Source organism: Symphalangus syndactylus, chromosome 7, assembly GCF_028878055.3.
Source record: "Symphalangus syndactylus isolate Jambi chromosome 7, NHGRI_mSymSyn1-v2.1_pri, whole genome shotgun sequence".
NCBI lineage: Eukaryota > Metazoa > Chordata > Mammalia > Primates > Hylobatidae > Symphalangus > Symphalangus syndactylus.
Window position 1 is genome coordinate 122119625 of NC_072429.2, and position 12859 is coordinate 122132483.

The following is a 12859-nucleotide window of genomic DNA, read 5'->3' on the forward strand; positions in this document are numbered from 1 at the left end:
AAAAAAAGAACATTTAGAAGATACTATAGTTTTTAGGGATCATGTTAATTTTGATGTAGCATCAAAAATAAAACTGTTCTTAAGTAGCAAAAATATACACACTGAGAATCCCTTGGAATCTGCATTTGCATATATACCGAGAATGTTTGGGACTCTGTGTTCTATTTAGTTTCACTTCCCTGAGTCAAGAGTTCTGTTTAGCCAGCTGAAAATACTTTAACACGTTTGTATTAAACTAAAAGTTACAAATCCACAAAAATCATGTAATGCCTAAACAGTACGAACAAAGAATGAGGTCAGATTAAAACAAAAGGTATCCACCGTGTTAAAAAAATAAAGGTGACTTTTACATAATTAAGGTATTTTCCAAGTTAAAATGTAAAAATAAAAATAAAATGTTAAAATATTTAGAAACGTCAAGTTCTTAAAAAATTAAATTAGGAATTTGACAACACAAATTTGTATCCACAGCAAATGTTTTTAAAGATTGCTGGTAACCTAGAATCACTACCTGAGAGATAAGTCTCAAGAAAACTGTAAAAAATAGTCTCAAGACAATAGAAAATCAAGTATTAAAGTGAATATACAAACAGGAATAAAAATAATAAAAGTGAAAGCATCTAAGAAATTGTGGTCAAAGATAATCAAATGTCAGAGGATACCTTTGCTAATGCTAATTAAGGCTGAAGGGTAAGAAACCCTATCCTCTCTACCTGTTTTTTTCCATCTGAGAAAGCAGACCTTAATGACACTAAAGATTAAAAGAAGAATCCAAACCGGACAGATTTTTTTCTGGCGAGCTCTGACCACAGATTCGAGGAGTGAAATGTCTTTTTGAAAGGTCTCTCCCTAGGGCACTAACATCCTAGTTTTCTCCCCACAGCTGGCAAGTAGGTCGGTAGGTACGTAATACATTGAAAGTGATATATAAACTAGCAGTATCATGAAATCTTTTATCTTGTGAAGAGTTTGTGAATGTGATCAAAAAGTAATTTTCTGCCGAAAACAATTTTTCCCTACTTTTCTCAAGGTGTGTTAAGTCTTTTACAGCCAGTCTAACACAAGAATGCCATTCTCAGTTCCAACTGAGATTATCTTTGAAGACTGAAAAACCATTCATCTAGTCATTATCTTCCCTATTTATAAAGGTAAGGTAACTGTTACCCACTTCATTGAGGATATAATGATTTGATTTTTCAAAATACTTTGAAAGATAATAGTAATCAGTATTGGTAATATCAACTTATAAGAACTCTGTTATCCATTTTTTAAAGATGAAAACTACCACATTAATGTTTACCAAATCTTTCCCAGTATTTTCTGGAATCATCTAAAATAACAATTGGATAAATGCCTCTTATAAAAACCAATTAATTAATCAGATAAAATATAAAAGCAATTATGTACAAATATATTCAAATATATATATATTTTTTTACGTCACACAGGTAATGTGCCAGTGTCATAACAAGGTTTGAGAAAGGCACATTTCACACATGAGCATGAAAACCCAATCATCACACTTATGAACTACAAAAGGATCAATATTCAAATATTTAAGTTTTGGTATGGTTAATATAAGTAAGAGTAATTAATATCTTGACTCTTATAATTAACTATTATTAGTAGCCTACATTTTGAAAATATAGTTTCAGAATTTGTTCTTGTACATCCTGAAGCATTTTTCTGGATATAGGCAAAAGCATAGCAAAATTTCTAGATCAATGTCCCCATACCAAAGGTACATTTTGTCTTGTTTACCTCTGTTATCACAGCACTTGGTATAGTGCCTGACACAGCAGATTTCATCAAATACTAATTTTAAAATCAATTATAAATATACAAGATTTATTATGAAGTGTGATGCCGTCTCCTTTGAAATTAAAGCAGTCCTATAGTTATAGCTCTTAAAATTTGAAAGTATATTAAAAAAAAAGTGTTAAGCATATGTCTGCTGCTTTTTAAGGAAAGCATTTAAAAACTTTAGCCAAATATAGTATCATGGGATCTAAAGTGAGTACATTCAGTATCTGAGTTTTACCATACCAAAACAATGAAACACATACTTGCCACAGCTTCCTTAGCATTCTGTTCTTTGAAATGGAAGGGTATCCCTTCTAGTTAGATGTTTAGCTCAGGCCATCATGACCAATAGGTCCAAAGCAGCTGTCTGTCTTCTCCTACAAAAAAGTCGTATTTTATTATTCTAGATATAATTTAGCCTTAGTCAGGAAATTTTTACAATTTAATGCCTTAGCTTTTAATAAATAAATGTAATTTTGAAAAAAAAAGTTTATTCCCTCATCAAAACTTTAAAAGAACCATTTAAATACAAATCCTAATATTGGTAGGAAACACAAAAACTACACACTAAAAAATTCTATTTATATTATATAGAACATCCAAATAACTATTAGACCATTTTCAATAAAATTTCAAAATGTGAATATATGCCGTCTCTAGTGTGAAAATTGAGATGTAGAAATTGGGAGTTCTTTAAAATGAGTATACGGGCCGGGCGCGGTGGCTCACGTCTGTAATCCCAGCACTTTGGGAGGCCAAGGTGAGCAGACCACCTGAGGTTGGGAGTTTGAGACCAGCTTGACCAACAAGGAGAAACCCAGTCTCTACTAAAAATACAAAATCAGCTGGGCATGGTGGCACATGCCTGTAATCCCAGCTACTCGGGAAGCTGAGGCAGGAGAATCACTTGAACTGGGGAGGCAGAGGTTGCAGTGAGCCGAGATCGCGCCATTGCACCCCAGTCTGGGCAACAAGAGTGAAACTCTGACTCAAAATAAATAAATAAATAAACAAACAAAGGTTATGAAGACAATTTAGTTAAACTAAGAAATGGGAGTAGTTGTATATGTTTGTGTTAGCACATAAACCTAGTGATATTTGTATCCTAATTTATTATGTTAATCAGAATGGAGAGGATTATTAATGCTGAAAACACAAGCCAAAACAAGTTAAACAAACTAGTAGTACTTGATCTGCAAACATGGGGTTATCTAACAGAATGACTGGTGTCTAGCCATGTCGTTTTTGCCTGAAAGCTACTACCAAATGGCTTTACAATCAGTGCACTGTGAAGCATTAATATCATGCAATCAAATAAATAGAAAATAATTCTCTGAAAATTCAATTACTGTCGAAATATGTTGTATATAACCTAGAGCAGTTAAACCAATCAGAAAAGTTTAATAAAGCTACAATTGCTTCTTTTACTAGAACAGTCATAAATAACACTTTTGAAGGGTTAAAGCATTTTGTTTGTATTCTTTTTTTTTTTTTGAGATGGAGTCTCGCTGTGTCACCAGGCTGGAGTGCAGTGGCACAATCTCGAATCACTGCAACCTCCGACTCCCTGGTTCAAGGGATTCTCCTGCCTCAGCCTCCTGAGTAGCTGGGATTACAGGCACGTGCCACCACGCCCAACTAATTTTTGTATTTTTAGTAGAGACAGGGTTTCACCATGTTGGCCAGGATGGTGTTGATCTCCTGAGCTCAAGTGATCTGCCCACCTTGGCCTCCCACAGTGCTGGGATTATAGGCACGATCCCTAACCGGCCTTCTGTTGTATTCTTTAAGCACTATTCTCTGTAAACTATAATGAATAAATATTAAGGAAGAGTATTTTCCCAATTAACCTTATTTTTTGATTCCTGCCACTATTACCTACAAGTTTATGAAGAAACTTCTCACATCAAGAAATAATGTAAATACACCAGTCCTTTAGTAAAATACCTCTAGGTTAAGTTAAAACTTAGGCTGAATAAGTACACTATTTTCATGAAAAGCAAAAGAGCATTTTCCTGGTAGGCCCAGTGAAGCATCTTGTTATCTCTGTAGCCTGGGACTCTACAGTTTCATTTCCTGGTATCTCCTTGTTCCGCCACTCATTAGCCATCAATCTACAGGATGTGGACTAGAAGAGAAGATAGGAAACAGCTGCCAAAGAGGGAAGGTTATTTTCCAAAATGAATTATTAATACTTTAGGAAACTGGTAACCTATTTCAATCCATTCTTAAAATCACACAGTAATTGCAAGATATTTTACCGAATGAGTCTCTTGAGAAGAGCTGCCAAGACATGCAAAGGCACCAGGATACAAGAGGAGCAAAAATGAGCTCATCAGTGCTTTTGAATGAAAATCCTAGTTGCCTGATGTTATTTAAGTTCCTGATACTGGGATTACTTTAGAACATTTCTATCTAATTCAAAGTATTTTTCTTAATTTAGTATGAGTGAATTCCAAAAATTAAAGAGCTCATCTCAGCTATGTACATTATATAATAAAACAGAACAAGCTGTTCTGGTAGTAGATGGATTGCAAAAAAAGACTGAGAGCTTGGAATTTGGAACAGACCGGGTTCAAATCCAGCACTGCCATTTACTAGCTGTGTGACTTTAGAAAAATGGCTTAGCCTATCTGTGCCTCGGCCCCGTCATCTATAAATGGGACTGGTAATATTAATAGGATACTACTTACTTAATATGGTTGTTGTGAGGATTGAAATAGGTAACACGTGTAAAGTTTCTGGAATATTTCTTGGTACTTAGAACACAATGAATGTTAGCAAAGAAATCTTTGTTTAAAATTTGCTAACTGTTGACAAGTGATAAAATACTTTAAGAATCTGGGTAACAACCAACCAACAAAATTTATTTGCCATTTCATACCTCTGAGCATATTAAATCATGCTGGAACAAGTTGGCTTCAAAAGGCCGATATTAATCAATCAAATTTAACCTCTCCCCCACAAACTTTTTCTGACCTTAGCTTCAAAATGAATCATTACTGTATGACATATTTAAGGGGTATTTCATAGAACTAGCAAACATTTGATATAAGTAATTTTATCATAGTAACAAGGAGAAATTGTTCTCATGGTCCTCCCACTCCCAGGTATGGCCCATATCTAGCAAAGTTTTAACAAACTTCTTTTTAAGAATATTTGATGGTAAGAGAATAAACTTAGGATAGAAGAAAAACATAATTATTAGTTTAGTGCTTAGAAATATCAGAACCTCCTATCTTCTTTCATTTCTCACTAAAAAACAAAAAAGGAAAAGACTGTTAAGAAGGGGAAAAAGGAAGTCAGAAGTCTTGAGAAATAGGAAATCATCAAAATTTAATGAAAGAATTATTTTATTTACAATAATATATGATATGGCTATGACTTCAATATTTTAATTTTGTTAAGATAAATTCTGATAATATTATTTTTTAAAAATCTAAAACTAAGACTGAAAATTAAAATCTTGCATTAAAAATAATTTATTTGGCTAAGTGCAGTGGCTCACGCCTGTAATCCCAGCATTTTGGGAGGCCAATGCAGAAGGATTGCTTGAGACCAGGAGTTTGAGACCAGCTGGGGCAACACAGCAAGACCCTCTCTCTACAAAAAAAAATTAAAAATTAGCCGGGCATGGGTGACACATGACTGTAGTTCTAGCTACTCGAGAGGCTGAGGAGAGAGGATCACTTGAGCACAGGAGTTTGAGGGTGCAGTGAGCCATGATCATGCCACTGCACTCCAGCCTGGGCCACAGAATGAGACCCTGTCTCAAAAAAAAAAAAAATGTATTCAATTGGCTCCCTTGAATAAACATAATTCTTAAACTGCTCCTATATACTTATTTTACAAAGTATATCATCACATTTGTTTAGACCAAAGGTATACGGTCTTACCTCTTAAATTGGAAACTGATTGTATAAAATGCCAAGATTAAGTATCTTTTCAAATCAAAACCTGGCAACTACATAAAAATTTACATATTAATATTTACTTTAAGAATATCCTGTATAAAATGCAGATCTCCAAAATGTAAACTCAAATGTATATTCTGATTAATAATCTAAGTCAGCAACTTCGGTCATGCAAATCTGGTTATTCATGACTATAAATGTATCAGAGCAACAAGGATACAATAAAATTCATCAGTAATAGTATAGAAACATTGGCTCTTATTCTAAACATAGTATCAGTTTTAAAAACAGAAATACAACTTACTTTTGAAAATATGTAGGATTATTTAAAAGGATTTTAAGTTCAAAAAATTTAGTCTTAACAGTAAATGTGCTTATCACAACATAAATAAATATTTACAATGGTTTAAAAAATGTGTATTACTGGCTAGCACCATGAACAGTACAATAGATAATTCCAAAAATCTCTCTGAATAATTGCATTGACTATGATATTAGATTAAAAACTAGGTGCTGAACTTTCAACACTGTTAATTTAAGTAAAGTCTTTTAGGCCCAAATCCACAATGCTGCAACACAAAAAAAAATGGCTATTTCCTCAGCTACATTTGTGATCATTTTAATAATTTTAAAAGCATTTTCATTTAAGTATTAAGTTATAATTTACAGCAAACTAAGTCTCAAATATCACATTTTATGCTTAATTAGCATAATAAAGAAATATAATACATCATAATATAACCTTTCCATCTTAAAATATAATACAAAAGGGAGAAAAATCTTCAAAATGAACCACCTCTCCTATGCTATTAATTTCGCTAATAACTGTAAAACTTTGTCCCCAATTATTGAAAAAAAACTTACAATTATCATTAAAGGTGAAATAATTGCTACATCATGCATGAACTGCCCCCCAAATCCAGTGAAATAATAAGCTTAGCTATAAAGGAAAGAAATCTACTAATGAGTGTTCACTAGCACAGGCACATTTATGTTTTCGGCTTTAGCATATTTTCAAACCATCTGGCATTAATGCCTCTCTGGTTCACCCAGCCTAATCTGTTCAGAATTGAATATAAAACTAGAGCTACATGAACATTGCCGAAACCAAAGAACAGCACACATGCATAAAATGTTCCAAATGTAAAGTTCTAAACTAGTTTATACTTGAACTGTATCTTTAAAACATTTCCATTGAAGACGTTAAAGCTCTTTCGAAAATACAAGAATGGTTCAAGAAATCTCTATGAATCATCACTGTCATCAGTTACCCAAGTATTACTCTTTCTCATTTTAATCCTGATTGTCAAGGCATCTGAAGAGGTACTTCAACAAAAAAGATTCATTGATAACTGAAATGTTATCATTTTATATCGAAAAGGTCCACGATTATACATTTTACTTTGTATAAAATTAGTCTGCTTAGCCCTAAAATGCTTTCGGAAAGGAGAGAAAAACTAAAAGGAAAAAAATATTCATGAAAACCCTTTTTCTTTTATGTCCTGTTACCGCATTATTGTCATTGGCAGCACTCACATTTCTTTTGCTTAAAATCAGGAGTCAGAATGGCTACTTTAGAAATTAAAATAATCGATGGGTATACTAGGGCCAGTTTCCCTGTTAAAACCAACTCCTGCTCACCTTCGCTCTCGACATAAAAACAAATGACTTTTTCAGAAACAAAGATAATTAATGTAGCACCATATAACACAAATTAAAGCTTTCAGACAAAGACTGAGAAACAATGACCAATACCAGCAAATCTAAAGTGCTCTTATATATGTATACATACAACACACACACACACACCCCAAACCAAATATTCACTGTTCCTGGGGGGAAACTTCTTCCTCTCTAACCGTGAACCGCTGCATATTTTCCAATTTTGTGATTTTCCTTTTTCTGCTATCACATTAACCTCCAAGAGAATTGCTTAAGTTACATGGAATCCCAACCTAATCACATCACGACTTCTCTCTCAGCCTTTACATTTTTCTCTCAAATATTAGCTCTTCGCATTTTTTTTTTTTTTCTCATAGCTAGGCTGAGTTGACAGAAAAGGGCTGTGGAATTCCTGCTCTGTCTGATATCTTCCCTGTATTCCTCTTTTCTCATCCCTAGTCTCTGTTCTAATTCCCCCAGCCTGCTGTCTCTCATTGACGCCTTCCCAGCTGCTGGATCCTTCACCAACCTAAGTTAAGGTTATCAAATGGAATCTTTTCCTTCTCAGGGGCTATGCTCTTTCCTTACAGTTACCCACGGAGGAGAGAGGACAGGAAAGGTACTAAAACAAAGAATTGCCAAGTCCCTTTACCTCCAACTTTGGTGTAAATATATAAGGAAAGGGCATCTGCCAGGGCTCTTCTTTCCTGCCCTTAGACCTTGTTCCTCTCACACCTCTCCTTCCCGGCTTTTTATTCCCCTTGAGGAATTAGTAGATTGTTCACTGTGGGCCCTAAGGCTTGGAGGATTCCCATGGGTCAGCCCCCACACCCCCACGCCCCTACCATCCTCTTTAATTAACTTCTCCCTAAATCCCAGGGCTTCCTCGCAATCATAATATGGTTCTTATGGACTCAACTCCTAGTCTTTCCCAAAGTTGGGACATGGCCTGGCCCCGAAACGGGTGCGCACAGCCTTCCTTGAACTGGAGGCAAAGACTTCTCCCGAAGGGTTTGCTGGGGCTCCAACCTCAGTCAGTGCGCTCAGCTCCAGCAAGAGAATCTCTCCTTACTCTGAGAGACTGGGTCCCCACGAGGCAGCCACACGCCCCCGGAGGACAGCGCTCCTGACCTCCTCTAGGACTCCCAACATTACTGGGGTGCTCCCTCCGGCGGCGCCCTCCGCTGGGAATACGCAGTCTTCACTCCCCTCAACAATCCTAAGTTGCTCGGTCCTCACCAAGGTAGGGGGCTGAGATTTTCCCTCCAGAGAGCCCCCCGCCCCCAAGCTCTTTCGGTGGCGGAGACACCCAAAAAGAGCAAGGGAGGCTGTAGGTCTGTCTGTCTGTCCCTCTGCGGCGACTGCCCAGCCGCGAGGCAGGCCCCGTCCCTCCCCCTCGGACGCCCCACGCCGGGTACACCCCGCCACCCGCCGGCGCGAGCGGGCTCAGCCCCAGGGGTCTCTGCTGTGAGGCTGCCCTCCTCCCGCCGGGCCCCGCGCTACTCGCCTTTCCCGTGCCGGCCGCGGACTCTGCGCTCCGGTTCCCACCCGCAGCCCAGAGTCTCCGGGCCCGCTGGTCGCGGAGCCGGCTCGCGCCACTACCTGCAGGGGCCGCCGCGCCTCTCAGCGCCACGCCGCCGCCATCTTGCATTTCAAACCGGCTGCACTTTTCAGGGAGTCAACTCTGACCTGTGAACCCTAAACCCGGAACCGCTCGGCGGGCCCGCAAAGGGGCCTCAGCAGCTCGGTGTCCCCGCGGAGCGTGGGGACTCAGGGTGGGGGTGCGAGGAGAGGCGCGCGCCCCAGCGGCCGTCCGGGGGCGAAGGGGGAAGGGAGAGAGCCGGCCAAGGCGGGGCCCTCCCGCGCGCGCGTCCTCCGCGCGCCCCCACCCCGTGCGACGCCGAGCTCTCCACGCCCAGACCCTGCTACTCCACTGGGGTCCGACCCCGGCCCCTAGTCCGGGGATTGGCGCACCGCGGGAGGTAGGGAGCCGCCCCGCCCCCCTGTCAACAGAAGCCCCGCCCCAGGCTGCGGAAGCCCCGCCCCCTGTCAGGAGAAGCCCCGCCTTCCCAGGGCTCGAAATGGCCCCGCCCTTTGCCGGCGACCGCTCCCCCTGCTGTCGACTGAAGCCTGGTCTTCTCTCGGGTCAGCACAGAAGGCAGCCCCGCCTTCCTTGCGCTCCGCCTTCCTAATGTCACTGCTGGATCGTGAGAGGTAAGCATGCTGGCTTCTACTGAAACGCCCCTTGTCATCACACGCCCATCCCCTGGGGAGACACGACCCAGGCCCCGCCCCTTTGGGCGGAAGCCCCGCCCCTCGGGGAGCCACTGCGAGTCCGGCCGGGAGCCCCGCGCCCTGACAGAAGTCGCCGCGCCCCTTGTCAGCGGCAGCTCCACCTCTCCTCGCTTCCGACCCCGCTCCTCCGCGGGCCGCAGCTCCACCCGCTGACACCAAAAGTTAGTTCAGCCGCACTCGGAACCGCCGGGCAAGGCGGAGCTGCCCTCTGCCCCTCAGCCGCCCTCCTCCCTGCGAACAGCCACTTGCTCTTCCGGAGGCTTCTTTCCGAGTCGAGGGCTTCACATCCCGTCGGCTTTCAGGGAACCAGCCCCGCAGCGGGGCCAGCGAGGGGCCCGGGGTTTCGGGAACACTGCCCGGCGTCGCCGCCCCTCCCCACTCACCCCTTTCCCCCGCACCGTCGTCAGAACTAGGAGGAACAGAACCAAAGCGGAGAGCGGCGACTCACCCTCCAGCCGCTCCACACACCGGTCCTTGGACGGTGGAGCGCTTCTGGGCCCCTTGATGTTCACTCCCCACCCCCATCCCAGTCGCGGACCTTTTGTGCAGAGCTCTGCTGAGCCACATTAATCCTAAAAGCACAGCAGAGCTCCGCTGAGCCACATTAATCCTAAAAGATGCAGTTGCTTCAAGTGGAAGTCTGATTTTTTTTTTTTTTTTGAGACGGAGTCTCGCGTTGTCGCTCAGGCTGGAGTGAAATGGCGCGATCTCTGCTCACTGCAACCTCCGCCTCCCGGGTTCAAGCGATTCTCCTGCCTCAGCCTCCCGAGTAGTTGGGATTACAGGGGCCCGTCACCTGACGCCGGGCTAATTTTTGTATTTTTAGTAGAGACAGGGTTTCGCCATGTTGGCCAGGCTGGTCTCGAACTCCTGAACTCAAGTGATCCGCCAGCCTCGGCCTCCCAAAGTGTTGGGATTACAGGAGTGAGCCACTGCGCCTGGCCGTGGAATCTGATTGTTGAAATCAGTGTTCTACAATATTTTTATTTGTAGATTTCATCCTGGAATCCTAAAACTTGTGTAGGATAAGGCTTAATCTTATAGGCAAAGGTATTCAACCCTGCCACATTCAACGCCCTGTATTTACAACAAAAAATATAGCACTGCTTTACTCTTCTGGAGTTAAATTCCTAATGCAAACTATCTCTACAAATAATTTCAAGAAACCAATGTAATGTTCTAATAAAGGTGAAAAAAGAGAAAGTAGTTCATAATAAAATACTGTATGTACTAATATCAAGAAAAATTTTAAAATAACAGAGTTTTCACAATGTAAATACTCTGCCACCAATAGAATGCAAAACAAAAACTGCCCCGGCAAAATTTCAGTATGCCCACGAGGGGCAGTACTGCCCTCACTGGGAACCTCTTTAGACCGAGGAAGAGGTCTGGAAATGCTTCAAATAGAGAAATTCATTCTTTTGTCTACACAGTTAATGACAAGTTTTCTTTTGTTGTTGTTGTTGTTGTTTTTGTTTTTGAGACGGAGTCTCGCTCTGTCGCCCAGGCTGGAGTAAAATGGTGCGATTTCGGCTCACTGCAATCTCTGCCTCCCGGGTTCAAGTCATTCTTCTGCCTCAGCCTCTTGAGTAGCTGGGATTACAGGCGCGCGCCACCATGCCCGGCTAATTTTTGTATTTTTAGTACAAACGGGGTTTCACCATGTTGGTCAGGCTGGTCGTGAACTCCTAACCTCGTGATCGGCCCTCCTTGGCCTCCCAAAGTGCTGGGATTACAGGCTTGAGCCACCACACCCGGCCGATGACTAGGTTTTGTGTGTGCCAGTATATGCCAGGCACTGTGGGAGATGTACAGCTGAGTTAGTCAACATTCCTGTCTTCCAGGAACTTACAATCAAGTAGCCAAGCAACAAACAGGAGCATAAAGATGTGTCAAGTGAAAGATGAGAAGAGACCCCTTTAGGGATGTGGAGCTGTTGACTGTAACTTCACATTTTACCCCCACTTCCTCCCTCACTTTATTCTTCCTCCTCCTCTTCTACTTTAGCACTAGTTTATAGAGTCACCTCCTCCTCCCTATAAGCTGTCTCCCTGGTTCACTGCCCAATGCCAGCAGCCCAGAATTCTCCCAGTTTAGGGTCATGCCCACAGGGCAATTCTGTCCAAGAAAACACAATGCTGAGAACAATGTCCTTAGCTGAATTGCTGCCAATTACTTGGTATCCTTCTACAAAGCAAGACTGTTATCATCACCACTCAAAAAAAAAACTGGTTGCAGACTTAAGCAATATGAATATATGTTTAGCATAGCAGATTGTGCCAGCCCACATAAATCTGCTTAGAGATCAGGCTCACAGAGTAACTTGTTTTTATTAAAATAAATTCATTTATAAAAATTGTAAATATGATGGATTTTAACAGCTGCGTGGCTCCAGAAGTTTTTTTTTTTTTAACCATGGATTGGCACAATTAGAATAGTCTAGATTTTTTTATGCATATGTTTTGCAGTTTGTCATACTCAAACTGGTATGGCAAAACTTCAGTACTCTTAGAGATAGAAGTTGTTCAGCAGGTTTTAAAAAGCACAGCACTTTTGCTATTCAGAGCCTCTTCCACCTTTGGAACACTGAAAAAAAAGTATTGGTAGGAAATGAAGAGCTTTGGATAAAAAGTTCTAAGCCCTGGTGTCATCTGAAGAGGAATAGGCTTCCAACAGCACTTTTTGTGGTAGTTCTCTTCTGTTATTATTTTTCCTTTTTCCACTTTTTGTGAAAAAGTCTTTTTAAAAACATGATACCATGAAATAGACCAGCCAAAAAGACATCAAACTAAGACACTTTAAACTTTTGACTATAGTTAGGTGAAGTTAAGAATTTAGCCCTAGTGAAGTGCTCCCACATTTTCTCTAATGGCTACATTAGAAGGTGTACAAAAATGTTCCTACTAAAACTAGTTCAGGCTGAACAAACTTTCTAAGACAGTTTAGGGGTCAAGCCATTTCCTGTGTCTCTTAGTGCTTGCTCTGTGAAAATAATAATGTTATTGGTAATAACAGCAGTAAAAACAAGTCAATATTCTTGGTACTTGTAAAATTCCTTCCCACTCCACTCTTTCTCTCTACTTCTAGCGTAGGACCATATATAGTACTACAGGACTATAGATGCAAAACAAGAAAAACAGAGAGGAAAACTGATTTTCCAGTATTCATTCAAAGAGTAACACATT

General features: G+C 40.9%; 1 protein-coding gene and 1 non-coding gene across 2 annotated transcripts in view; both read right to left on the reverse strand.

Annotated features, from left to right (window-relative positions):
• ZHX1 (zinc fingers and homeoboxes 1) overlaps positions 1–9339 on the reverse strand; it is a 29489-nt gene extending 20150 nt beyond the window's left edge. Inside the window, exons 1-2 of the mRNA XM_055287169.2 lie at positions 8982–9339; positions 2067–2180 (exon numbers count right to left, since the gene is read on the reverse strand). The gene's annotated coding sequence lies outside the window, so the exon portion shown is untranslated. The remainder of the gene's footprint in view (positions 1–2066; positions 2181–8981) is intronic.
• Positions 1439–1542, reverse strand: LOC129487101 (small nucleolar RNA U13). Its single transcript, XR_008659223.1, has one exon. It is a non-coding gene; the product is annotated as a small nucleolar RNA U13 (small nucleolar RNA).
• Positions 9340–12859: the final 3520 nt, after the last annotated feature.